Here is a 10,000-nt window from a genome sequence, read left to right as displayed (position 1 = left end):
GTCTTCTTGCTCTTCTTCCACTTCCGGTTCTTCCCTCTTACTCCTACTCCTCCTCCTCTTCATTTTTGTGTTTTTTCTCATTGTCTTCTCTTTTTCCTCCTCTTTCGTCTTCCTTTTCCAATTATTCTTCCTCCTATTCTTATTTCACCTTCTCTTCCTTTTCCAATTCTTCTTCCTACTCTGCCACCTTCCCTCCTACTATTTTCCTCCTCCTCCTCCTCCTCCTCCTCGTCCTCCTCCTTTCCCTCCACCTCTCCTATCCCTCCTCCTCCTCCTCCTCCTCCTCTTCCTCCCCACTCTGTACCCTCTTCTCTCTTAATATTCTCATCTTTATGAATCCTGTCCTTGTCTCTCCCTTTCTTCCTCCCCATGTTTATTCACCCTCTCTCCCCACTCTCCCTTCACCTCCTCCTCCTCCTCCTCCTCCTCCTCTTCTCCCTTCTCTAGTCTTGGGAGATACGAAGTTGAGTTCGGAGGGCGAGAGTCGTTGGTGAGAGTCGTTGGTGAGAGTCGATGGAGAAAGTCGATGGCGAGAGTCGATTGTGAGAGTCATTGGAGAGAGTCAGTTGTGAGAGTCTGTGGCGAGAGTCCATGGAGAGAGTCGATGGCGAGAGTCGATTGCGAGAGTCAGATGCGAGAGTCAGTTGTGAGAGTCAGTGGCAAGAGTCCATGGAGAGAGTCGTTGGTGAGAGTCGTTGGAAAGAGTCAATGGTGAGAGTCGTTAGTGAGAGTCACTCACTCACACAGATGATGTACTTTGTGGTTATTTATGCATGGACAATTGCAGTTAATAACAGTGTTTAGTGAAGAATGGGGATTTAGGGTAGTTTGGGAAATAGGGGGTTAGGGAATTAGGGATTAGGGACCGTAGGTGATTCACCACGATCCTGGATCACATGTCGCACTCGTGATTGACAGCTACTACCTTCCTGGATGAGAACTAATACCTCGTATATGGCCTGATCTATAGGTAATACTGTGACCTTACCCCCCCCCCCCAAAAAAAAAAAAAAATATATATATATATATATATATATATATATATATATATATATATATATGCAGAAATGCTCATCCCTGGGCGAGAATCGAACTCAGATCGCTGAAACAGCGGTCCAGCTCGGTACCACCACACCGATGTGTGGTTGTGGTGGTGAAGGGAGGGAAGGTAGGCTAGTAGCATTTTTCATCAATAAACTAGAAGATCTTTGTATTGATTAGAAAATAGAGGGATTATCATTCCCTCTAAAAGGACTGACTAGGCACTTCACCTTCCGCCTGGTGGCGTCATGGGAAGCGTGCTGATCTCTGATTCGCTTACTTGTGGGTTCGAGTCCCGCATTCCTTTCCGAATCCCAGCAGTGTTTATTGTTACCTGTCCCCTACAGTACTTCAAGAGCACTGGGCAAAGGTAACGGCTTCGGTCGCAGCTACTTAGCTCCTCCTGGCGTAGGTTCCTCGCACTCTTCTTTTACTTCTATTCTAACCAACATGTGAATGTTTAATCAACTCTCTAGTTATATATCAATCTGTCGATTTCTCTCCCTATTTCTCCTTCCGTCTTTATTATCTCTCTTCTCTTCCTTTCTCTCTCTCTATCTCCCTCCCCTCCCCCCTTTCTATCTCTCTCTCTTTCTCTCTCTTTCTGTGTGTGTGTATTCACCTTGGTCTTTGGATCACGTGTTGGACTCGTGATCGACAGCTATTTCCCTCCCGGAAGAGAGCTCAGAGCCCGTATGACCGATCTATGAGTAATGCTATGACCTTACACACACACACACACACACACACACACACACACACACACACACACACACACACACACACACACACACACACACACACACACACACCCAACTCCCCGCCCACGAGAGTCGGAGTAACGACCCGAAGCGCAGCGATACCGAAATAATTTCGGCCCTGGGCAAGATTCGAACCAGGTACTGCTGCACCTCCGTACTAGCACTCCAGTACTCTATCAACCGCGCCACCGAGTCGTGTGCGTGTGTGTGTATGTGTGTGTGTGTGCGTGTGTGTGTGTGTGTGTGCCCTTCTCCCTCTCTCCCTCCCCCTCTCTTTCTCCCTCTTTCTCTCTCCTCTCTCTCCTCTCTCTCTCTCTCTCTCTCTCTCTCTCTCTCTCTCTCTCTCTCTCTCTATTTCTCTCTCTCCCTCTCTCTCTTTCACCCTGTCTCTCTCTCCCCTCCCCCTCTCTCCCAGTGAAACGGCGTTGTATTGGGAATACAATTGAGGCTATTGTATTACGTGGGCGTTGATTGATAAATCGCAAATGACAAGGGCAAGTTGTTATTTCCAGCCGAGGGTCATGGAACGATCGGGCCATGGGTTTAATGAAGATGTAAGTAGAAATTACTTCGCCAGGAGGAGGAGGAGGAGGAGGAGGAGGAGGAGGAGGAGGAGGAGGAGGAGGAGGAGGGCGAGGAGGAGGAGGAGGAGGAGTATGAGGTTCGTATATCGTGTATGTGCACTATGTAAGCATGGATGTGTGTGTGCATTGGTGTATGTAGTTTATGTATCTATGTGCATATGCATGTGTATGTATGTAGTACGTGGAGGAGGAGGATGGGAAGGTTCGTATTTCGTGTATGTATGTATGTTGTATACTGTATATGTATCTATGTATGTATGTATAGGTGTATTTACACGTGCACACAGATGTAAGCCTCTTCTTTCTTCGCATGTGTACATAGGAATCTTTGGTCCATCAAGGTCTTGATCACGTGCTGGACTCGTGATCGACAGCTTTTTACCTTTCCGACTGAGAACTGGTCTCGTTTGCTCAGTGGGTAAGATCTTACACCCACCGTGCATCGATCACCTTGCTCAAGGAAGACAGTAATGGCTTGTAGTACTAGTAGAAGCGTTTCATACTATGCGTGGAGCGCGATCTCTGACCTCTCGCAAAAGGCTGAGACACTATCCACTAAAGTTAGTAGCGTGTAGTATATTTTCTTGAGCTGCATCGTCGTCTTTGTCTTCGGAAGAACAAGTTAGAAATTTTATTTGTGCAAACAACTTAAGAAGGAAGTTCTGCTCCATGTCGCCAGGGGGATGTGATTTTATTTTTTATTTTTTTCTCATATATATATATATATATATATATATATAATATATATATATATATATATTATATATATATATATATATATATATATATATATATATATATATATATTTTTTTTTTTTTTTCAAACTGAACACCAAGGAAGAGAAAGGAATAAATGAAGAGGAGGAAGAGAACGAGGAGTAGAAACAGAAGGACGAAGAGGAGGAGGAAGAGAATGAGAAAGAGGAGGATGAACATAATGAGGAGTAGGTGGAGGGCTAAGAGAACGAGGTGGAAGAAGGGGAGGAGGAGTAGGAGGAGAAGGAAAAGATCGAGGAGGAGAAGGAGGAGGAAAAGAACAAGTAGATGGAGGAAGAGAATGAGGAGGAGGAATAAAAAGAACGAGGAAGAGAACTAGGAAGATGAGGAAGAGGAAAAGAACGTGGGGTAGGAGGAAGAAGAGGACTAGGAAGAGGAAGAGGAGAAGGAGCAAGAGAACTAGGAGGAAGAGGAAGAGAACTAGGAGAAAGAGGAATAGAATGAGGAGGAAGAGAACGAGGATTAGGAAGAGGAAGAGAACTAGGAAGAGGAAGAGAAGGAAGAGAACGAGGGGGAGGAAGAGGAGAAGGAGGAACAGGAAGAGAACTAGGAGAAAGAGGAATAGAATGAGGAGGAAGAGAACGAGGATTAGGAAAAGGAAGAGAACTAGGAAGAGGAAGAGAAGGAAGAGAACGAGGAGGAGGAAGAGAACTAGGAGGAGGAGGAAGAGAACGAGGAGTAGGAGGAAGAAGAGAACTAGGGAGAGGAAGAAGAGGAGAAAGTGCACGAGGAGGAGGAGGAGGAGGAAGCGAACTAGGAGGAAGAAGAAGAGATCGAGGAGGAGGAGGAGGAATAAAACGAGGAGGAAGAGAACTAGGAGGAAGGGGAAGAGAACAAGGAGTAGGAGGAGGAAGAGAACTAGGAAGAGGAGGAGGAGGAGGAAGAAGAAGAAAAGGAGGGGAGGGAAAAGCTGGAATAGAAAATTTGGGACGATTCTTGTAGTCTGTCCTCTTTTTTTTTATATTATGATTGACACTGACTGCATAAGCCAATATTTGATCTCGTCCCTGTCTTAAGGTGTGTCAGGGCGTGGAGGCCGAAAGAAAATGGGGTGTGGCAGGAAAAGGAAAATGGAGAGAGAACGGGAATTATAAAAAAAAAAAAAAAAATAAGATAAAAAAAAACAAACAAGGGGAGAAGGAACTGGAGGAGATTTTGCCGTAAAGAAAGCGGGGATTTTAACTTTAGTCATACACTAGTCTCCGTCTCAGTAAAAGGAGACTGGGGACGCTGGGAATACGTAAACAAACGGAGAGAAGGAATCTATGGAGGATTTAATGTCTCTATCTATCTATCTCTCTCTCTTTCTCTCTTTTTTTTTCCCGAAATTATAGAAAACAGCTTGGCGTTACGTGCCCTGCGAAGTGGATGCGCATGACAGCCTGTATATAGCTTGAGGATTTTAAGACTAGATACACTTAGTGACCTCATGCGATGACTCTTTAACGGATTCGAACCGCTTCCTCTGGTTTCTCTTGACCTTAGACCGAAGGGAATGATTTTTACCAAGGTGGGGGTGGGGGTGGCTTGTTGCGTGATAGAGCTTCGAACTACAAGAGGGATTTTGAGTTCGATTGAAATAAAGAAATTTCGTGCAGAAAGATCATGCAGGAGGATCTCGGCAAAGAAAGAACTAGAAGGAGGAGGAGGAGGAAGAGGAGGAGGAGGAGGAGGAGGAGGGAGTTCCAGGAAGGGGCAGAAAATGACCGAGAACCACTGATTGGAAGATGGGAGCAGTAAATGATTGGCGAGGAGGTTTTGTTGGTGACCCTCGGTAAATTGGTTTCTGTGGAAGCATTTATGTGTGTATATTTGTGTGCACGTGCGTACGCATGTATGTAGGTGTGTGTATGCATTTTATGTGTACAATGTGTATGTTTGTAACTGTGTTTACCTATGTATGCACGTATGTATGTATGTATGTAGGTGTGTGTGTGTGTGTGTGTATGTTTTGTATGTGTATAACACATTTTTGCATGTATGTACATATATATGCATGTATGGATGTACATGTATGTATATATAAGTACTTATGTATGTATGTAGGTAGGTATGAATGTATATGTATGTATAAGTACCCATATATGTAGGTTTGTGTGCGCGCGCGTGTGCGTGTGTTTTATGTGTGTGTGTGACTGTGTGTGTGTGCGTGTGTGTGTGTGTGTGTGTGTGTTCTCTCTCCGTCTTCCCTCCCCCACTTACTCCAGTGCTAAATGTTCAATTCTGAAAGAATAAAAGTGGTATAGTATACAATACACATACATCAAATTCGTATAATGACATTTCGGGTAAGGGCAGGACGGATGTAGGAAGGATTACTGTACAAAGAGTGAATTATGTGTAAATGTAAAACTTCAGAGGGAGAGAGGGTGGGAAAGAGAGATGGGAGAGTGCAGAGGGAAGAGAGAGTAGGGGGAGGGAAGAGAGAGAGGGAGAAAACAAAGAGAGAGAGGGGGAGGGGAGAGAGAGGGAGGGAGAAAGAGACAGTGAGAGACAGAGAAAGAGGGGGAGGGAAGAGTGGAGAAAGAAAGAGAGATAGAGAGGGAGGAGAGAGAGAGAGAGAGGGAGAAAGAGACGAGAGACAGAGAGTAGGAGAAAGAGAAGAGAGGCAAAGAGAAAGCGTGTCAGGCTTCGACTGATGCTACAGAATTATGTAGTTGTGTTTAACCCTATACAGTACAATGCAGTACAGCATGTCAAATCCCGAACTAGAAAATAGAAAAGGAAATTTACCTGAAGATTGGCCTCGTGACACGTCGACTGAAACTAGCTAATGACTTGGATTCCAAAAACGTGTGGTCTCGATTTCAGCCCACAAGAATTTTTCTTCGTAAAAAAAAAAAAAAAAAAAAAAGGGGAAAAAAAAAAAAAAAAAAAATGACCGTGACAACTCAAGAACTGCAAGACGTCGATACTAATCTCGCAAGGAGGAGAAATTGCAATCTAGTTATCAGTACAAGGCACTAAAGACATGTACACACGAACGAAACAATGGGAACATACACTTGTGTCTACAAGAGGAGGGAGGAGGGAGGAAGAGTAGGAGGAAGATTAGGAGGAGGAGGAGGAAGGAGGAAGAGGAGAAGGCGGGAGTGGAGGGAGGAGGAAATTGAGGTAACGTTGAGTAGAATTAGGAGGGAGAGGGGAAAGGGGAGAAGGGAACAAGGGAGGTCACCTTTGGGAGAGTGTGGAGGGAGAGGGAGGAAGGGGAAGGAGGTGGTTGAAGGGATCCGTGGAGGGTATGTTTAGAGGGAGAGGAGGGCAATGTGGGAGAGGAGGAGGAGGGCGAAGGGAACAAGGGAGAGCATATAGGGAGTGTTAGGAGAGAGAGGGAGAGTGTGGGAGAGGAGGAGATGGGGAGGAAGAAGACGAAGGGAAGGGAGAATGGAGGGAGAGGAGGAAGGAGCGTTGGAGTAGACTGGGAGAGCAGGGAAGGGAGAGGACTGGGGCGGAGGGGAGAGAGGAAGGGGAGGAAAAGGCCATTCTGGGAGATTAGGGGAGGATGGGGACGTGGTGGGGGGAATAGGGATGGGAGATAGGACCATTGGTAAGAGGGAGTGGGTAAGAGGGGAGGACGGAGACAAGGGGGAGAGGGGAGGAGAAGGAGGAGGAGGAGGAGGGAGAGAAGGGGAGGAGAAAGAGAGAGAGGGTGGGGAGAGGGGAGAGGGGAGATAAGAGCGTGTCAGCGGGAAGTCGGGAGGGGAGATGGGGAGAGAAGCGAAACTGAGGAGGGGAGGAGGCCGTTTTGCGGTGGGGGGTGAGGGGGAGATGGGAAGGATAAGTTAGGGAGTTGGGGAGAGAGAAGGGGAGCTTAGTAAAGGAGAGGGAGGAAAGGGAATGATAACAAGGAAGAATGTAGAAGATGGTGAAGTGAAGGAGGGAAGGAAGAACAAGAGCGGAGATACACAGTTAACAGTAATGATAATGAAAATAACAATAACAAGCACCTTGGTGAAAAACATCGATGTCGGTAATAACGACAACAACGGTAAGAGAAGCAGCGCGACAAAGCAATTTTTTTTTGTATATTTATTTATTTATTTATTTATTTATCTTTAATGGACAGACAGCGAGCCACGATACTGACTCATTCTGTATGGGCGAAATGTTAGGTTAGGTTAGGTTAGGTTAGACATTTGATAACATGATCGGAGATCGATACATTCACATTTACACTTAAAACTATGAAATATGTATATTCATATAATAAATAACAACTATACCCGTCGGCGAACTATGGATATGTGAGCGGTCCAAAAACATAAGGTATCCCTGCTACTTCTACTAGTTCGAGATATATGTGTGTATATATATATATATATATATTATATATATATATATATATATATATATATATATATATATATATATGTATATATATATATATATATATATATATATATATATATATATATATATATATATACGGAAAAACCACCAAGGAAAAAGAAAAACGAATGACCAAGCGCTTTCTTCTATTCAGACATCCTCAGGGTACATGTACCCTGAGGATGTCTGAATAGACGAAAGCGCTTGGTCATCAGTTTTTCTTTTTCCTTGGTGGTTTTTCCGCATATTTAGAATCACGAGTTTATGTGATTTCTCATGCATATATATATATATATATATATATATATATAAATATATATGTATATATATATATATATATATATACAGTATATATATTCATATATATATTGATATGGCAATCGGTTAAGTCACTGTCACTTGTTGCGTGCTAGAGGAAGTTCGAGTCTTTAGCTCTACAACATATCAATTTCTGCGTGTATGCCCCCTCGAGTTTCTCGACATTGATGGCTTAGAATTAAAGTGAATTGTGGTTCATAAATGTAAATCTGTTCAATGTGACACAGTCAGTGTTTTACATATATATATATATATATATATATATATGTGTGTGTGTGTGTGTGTGTGTGTGTATATACATATATATGTATATATATATAAACACACACACACACACACACACATATCTATATCTATATATATATATATATATATATATATATATATATATATATATATATATATATATATTCCTTGCTTAACTCGGAACAAGTAAAAATGTTTCTGCACACCTTACATATCATCTTTTGTCTATTTGCACATGTACCTGTGAACACCCTTGCTAGTGTGGGCGTTCCACAGGGATCAACGAAACCGCCCGACAGCAGACAGAAAGAAAGGAGCGGTGCCAACTGGTATGTAAAGAGTAAGTCATTAATTGGCAAAAAAAATTTACTGAGGAAATGTCAAGATGAATAAAATCGCCTGACGGCAGTGAGAAAATAGAGAAAAGTGACGTCTGGCATGGAAAGAGATAAGCTCATGTGTGTGTGTGTGTGTGTGTGTGTGTGTGTGTGTCTGTCTGTCTGCGTTGTGTGTGTGTGCCTGTGCCTGTGTGTTTCTGTGTGTGAGTGCCTGTGTGTGTGTATGTGTGTGTGTCTCTGTGTGTGTCTGTGTGTGTATGTATTCACTTGGTCTTTGGATCACGTGTTGGACTCGTGATCGACAGCTATTTCCCTCTTGGAAGAGAGCTCAGAGCTCGTAGGTCCGATCTATGGGTAATGCTATGACCTTGCACACACACACCCCCAACTCCCCGCCCACGAGAGTTGGAGTAACACCCCTCAGCGCTGCGATACTGATATTATTTCAGCCCCGGGCGAGAGTCGAACCCGGACCTTCGTAGTGGCAGGCCAGAGCTCTAACCACAGCTCCATGAGAGGTGTGTGCTCCATGAGAGTGTGTGTGTGTATGTGTGTGTGCGAGTTTGTGCGCGCGTGTATGTGCCTGTGTGTGTGTTTGTGTGTGTGTGTGTGTGTGTGTGTTTGTGCGCCCGTGTATGTGCCTGTGTGTGCATGTGTTTGCGTGTATGTGTGTGTTTATATCTATGATTTATTTATTCATTATAGTTAATCCTGAATCATTTGGATATATACTGTTTTAATGTGTGTGTGGGGGGTGTTTGCGTGTGTGCCTGTGTATGTGTGTGCGTGTGTGTGTGTTTGTATCGATTTTATTCAGTCAGGATTTTAGAGATTTCCGTAATACCTGTACGGACCAGAGTGCCTACGATTCCTTTCTACATAAAGAATAAAGCGTAATAGTGGAAAAAAGGCTTTCAACTCAAGTATGCAGATGTAGAATATGCTATAGTTCTTCTTCTGTGATGTACTTACTAGAGTTTCTATCCTTATGTCGTCGTAGAAAACGGAGTAAGAGTTGTTTAACAAATAATACATCACACTAACATGAGAAAACACTTGAAACAATTTGGAAAATCCAGCTTCTACATTAGACAGATACATATGTAAAATCCATATTTATTCGTTCACATACTTGGTAAAAGTGGCTAAGAGGAAGAGTGAAAAAGATGGAAAAGACAACTGCCCTCTGACAACCGCTCCGGGAAGAACAGAAAGCAAAGAACGTTCTTGGAAACGTTTAAAGACGTGGGATTCTCTGACCTAACCTAACATGACCTGAGCTGACTAAACTTGCCCCGTAATGACCAAACTTGACTTGGTCTAATCTTTCCAAACCTGAACTGATTTGACCTGACTACATTTGACCTAAACTGACTTCACCTGAATTAAACTGACCTGAACTGAATTTACCCGACTTCATCTAACCTAACATCACTTGACGAAACCTGATGCGACCTAGCATAACTTAATCTGACCTGAACGGACTTGATTGAACTTAAATAGAATCGACTTCACCAAACATAACCTAACCTAACCTCAACTGAGCTAATCTGAGCTGACGTAACCCGACCTAACCTAACCTGACTTAACCAAATCTGACCTAACC

This window comes from Oratosquilla oratoria, chromosome 1, assembly GCF_046742065.1.
Source record: "Oratosquilla oratoria isolate Oo_2021 chromosome 1, ASM4674206v1, whole genome shotgun sequence".
Classification (NCBI taxonomy): domain Eukaryota; kingdom Metazoa; phylum Arthropoda; class Malacostraca; order Stomatopoda; family Squillidae; genus Oratosquilla; species Oratosquilla oratoria.
The sequence above is the reverse complement of the archived record's forward strand: the minus strand, read 5'-3'. Positions refer to the sequence as shown.